Here is a 4,254-nt window from a genome sequence, read left to right on the forward strand (position 1 = left end):
TGCCTAACCTCTTAAGATGAAAAGTGTTCAGGCAAACCCTCAACTTGACATTCCTAAGGAGAAAGTAACAAATGGACAATCTATTCTTAGTTCTTCTCATCCGGGAATCAAAATCAACAAAGGCAGCCTCATGGACCCTTCGTCAAAGAAACCTAACAACCCTCCAAGGTCATTTACAAAGGCTTCCGAAAATAAGGGCACACCTCCTAAGAAATTTACCAACATTGGTATTAGATACGCCGATGCCTTTCAAAGACTCATGGAACAACGAATGTTGAAGCCTATAGGACCTACGCCTAACCCAGATAAGAAATCCAAATTCTGGGATGAGAATGCCTACTGCAAATACCATAGAGGTAAAGGGCATGATACGGAGAAATGTTACAAATTAAAAAACGTCATTCAGGATATGATCGAAAGCGGGAGGTTGTCCCTCTCAACCTTTAACCCACAAGGTAGCTTAGGCGATCCTCATGGATATGCAACTTATCAGGAAACTTTTCTTGTCTATTATCCTTTCAGTGTTCCCAATGATGAGGACGAGGTGCTCAAATGGGTGAATGCTCAAACCCGGATGTCGAAGCCAGTTGCTGGAAGGGAAAATGCTCAAGCATGGGCCGATGATTACGAGTCTAGGTCTAAGATCGCGTCAAAGTCCGGGTCTGAGTCCGAGTCTTAGGCTTTCTATCTCATATTTGTTCTAGTATCTTTCTCAATTTTCAATCCTAGTGACAACCTGGGGGCTGTCCCTGTTGGGGCTGGTGTCCTTAACAGTTAGTGCAAGGACTTATAAATCTCTAAAAGGATCAAAGGGCATACTTTTGGTATTATTATCAGTTGATCCACGTTTATCAATAACGGTTGGCTTGCTAGATAAGTTTGACGTTATTGTCATACAGATGGCGGTGATCAACTGGTCCCTAAAAGTCACACCTATAGGATACGTTTGAGAGACGTGACAGTATGAAAATACAGTCATGTAGATGCCAATTTTGACTAACCAGTTAGTCCGAGTTATTTGACTAGTAATTAGTCAAAATGTGATGTTGAGATATTATATTTAATACGGATTAAATATTATGGGCTAAGGCGAATTAAACAGTTAATTCGTAAATTAAATATAAATGATTATATTTAATTAATGTATATTGAATAAATTATACAATATCGTCTTTGTCGGACATGTATTAATACTTCAACTAACCCGTATTATTAGTTGATGTTTTAATAGCCGATAACCGATGACGATTTATAATAAACCGTGTCATATACATTTAGCAATTTCGAGCCGGTCCACGAGGTAAAATTAAGAGGAAGTGGAAGCCCACTTCCCCATGCAAACCCACGGTTGGCCGAACCAAACAAAAGGAGAGACTCCCTCTCCTTTTGACCTAGACAATTTCATTTCTACAGAAATTAGGGTTTCGGAACAATTTTCTCTGAAACTCCTAGATCTCACATCGACAAAACTCACAATAGCTTTCTCAATATTGCAAGTCAATTAGAAAGCATTTCTAGCACAAGGGCATATTCTCTGACGGTCTTGGGTGCAACAATTAGGAGGAAATCTCTGTTGATTTCTGTTCTTTACGCCGTGCATCAAAGGACCCGAGGTTGATTCATTATCTTTATCGTTTCATTGTTGTATTTCGTTTATGACCAAATTTCACATGTTAAATTTGCATTCGATCGAGCGTATTTCTACTCGATCGAGTGCTATTCTGTCTTGTTTTTACTCGATCGAGTCCTTGCTGTACTCGATCGACCACTTTTAAAACCCTGACTGCTCGATCGAGACCTCCTCGTACTCGATCGAACAGTTTTGCTGATAAAGGTCCTCGATCGACCTCGTGATTAGTCGATCGAGCACCTTCTGATTGGCAAACCCCTCGATCGAATGGCAGCTTCATTCGATCGAGCCCTTTTCTTCCTCGATCGAGAACTTGTGTCCCTGGATCGAGGGATTTTTTTTTTCGCGACTTTGAAAATTTATTCTTTTGTTTTAAATTTTCTTTTGGCCTTAATATGTACTTTATACGGATATTGTACACTCGCTATGATTGTGAAACGGTTCACACACGTACCATTAAGTTACTTTAAAACGATTTATAGTAACGGATTATCTCGGATTAAAATTAACTTGACTAAAGCGGTTTTGTCATACAATTTTAATTATCTTTGGTGGTTTGGATAAATTTAACATAATTACGGAATTATGTCACGAATAAATTTAAATTTAGTTGATGCATTTTATTTATCGTTCTTGTTTAATTTGAAAGCTTTTAATTACGTATTTTTTTTACAATCTGTTGTAACTTAGTGTGGCCTTAGTAGAACGTGTTACCGTAATGATGGAACACGGTCTTGGTTGTATTTTGAGATCTCGTATCTCCGTTTTGGATTTTTCACTTGTAATTACAGTTTTTAATTAGAATGTAAATAGGTTTATTTTTGTAATTTTTAATTGTAATTTTTGAGAAGACCAAAGATGGAGAACCGGATGCTCACTCCCGCTACATGGATCAAGATGGAACATCAAGACAAGCTTCTCGGGTCCAACGGTTGATTCCAAAGTTGTTTTATGTTCTTTTTATTAGGATAGGCCACACTAGGAATTTTAATTACGTATTGCATTCTTTTATTTATTTTTCGTAACGATAATATGCATCATATTCCGCCTAAAAACCAAACCACCTAATTATTGCATGAAAACTGACACATATAGAGGTCACGAGTTAGTTTTCTTTGACATTCTCATGTCACACGATTTTTAAGCCATCACCCAAATTAATTCATTCACGCAGACGCTAGCTATTCGTTCACTTAATATGAATTATAATTTAGTTGATGGGATCTTCCTCGTATAAACAAAAATTGAGAACGGTCTTTATAGGTCAAACTCCAATGAGTCCCTTCTTCGTCGGTAGGCATAATATGACCCCTTCTACGTCGGGTAAGTTGGAACCGATTGACCTATTTTATCTCAACACTATGGTCACTCGTACGGTCCTGTGATCATGGTGGACTATAGATAGGATTTACGGAAATCTATCGACCAAGAGTTCTTCCGGAAGAATTAGCTAAACAGTTGGCTTATCAATTTACAGAAATTGAGTCTTGGGATCACTTGTATCATTCTTGAGGGAGATCAATTATGCAAGTGCGAGAGTCTACACGTTAAAATGAATTTTAAAATAGACTTAAATCACCTCGATGAGTTGCTTATTTCGTTCTTGTTTTCCTTTCTTTTTCAGTGTAGATCACGAACTTTTAAACTGCTAATAACAAATGGCTGGTTCTACTGATAACCCAATGCCAAGTGCCACATTGGACCGTGAGTCCGGCCGGATCTTCATGAATCGGATGAATCAGTCCACTCGGATCGAAGAATGATGGATCAAACTTCGCGGATCGGGAGGCGGGATTACGGAATCTGCCGCTGCGACGGAAGCTCAAATATCTATTAGAGCCCATCCCGGCAAACCCAGGTCCCACGGCTTAGAGTTGCTTGAAATCACCAAGTTTAGTGATTTCGTATGGAAGCGGGTGCGATTAAAAACGTACTCATTTTTGCAATGGAACCCAATTTGCGGAAACGCTTCATAGCCCATGGTGCAAACAAGATTTTCACCACGCTCACCAAGGAATTCTCGAAAGCACCGAGAATCGTGACCTATGAGCATACCACTCGCTTCTTTGATGCGAGACTCCGAAAGGGCCAACCAAGTAAGCCCACACATTCTCAAAGCATGATTGAGAATGTCGAGAAGTCGGAGACCTTTGATTGTAAGATCAACGAGAACATTGTGATCGACCGCATGCTTCACTCACTCCACGATGGTTTTTCGCAATTTAGAGCGAATTACTATATGAATGATTTGAAGAAAAGTCCCCACGAACTGCACTCCCTTCTCGCATGCACCGAGAAGGACATGAAGTTCAGTGGGAGCCTGAAACAAGATGTTCTCGTTGTGTCAAACAAGGGCAAGGGTAAGGGCAAAGTTCAGCCCAGGAGGCCTAGCAAAGAGGCAAACCGAAGTTTAAGAAGTCGGGTTCGGGTAAGAGTGGGCCTGGTGAGTCGAGCACCTCATCAGGCGCGACAAAGAGCAAAAATGAAAACATGGAATGCCATCATTGCCACAAGACTGGGCATTGGAGGCGTACATGTCCGGTTTATCATGAGGACTTAAAGGCAGGTCGTGTTAAACTTGTTGGTATGTCTTCTTCTTCTACTTTTATTCATATGATTGAGAT

Source organism: Silene latifolia, chromosome 3 (genome assembly GCF_048544455.1).
Source record: "Silene latifolia isolate original U9 population chromosome 3, ASM4854445v1, whole genome shotgun sequence".
Taxonomy (NCBI): Eukaryota; Viridiplantae; Streptophyta; class Magnoliopsida; order Caryophyllales; family Caryophyllaceae; genus Silene; species Silene latifolia.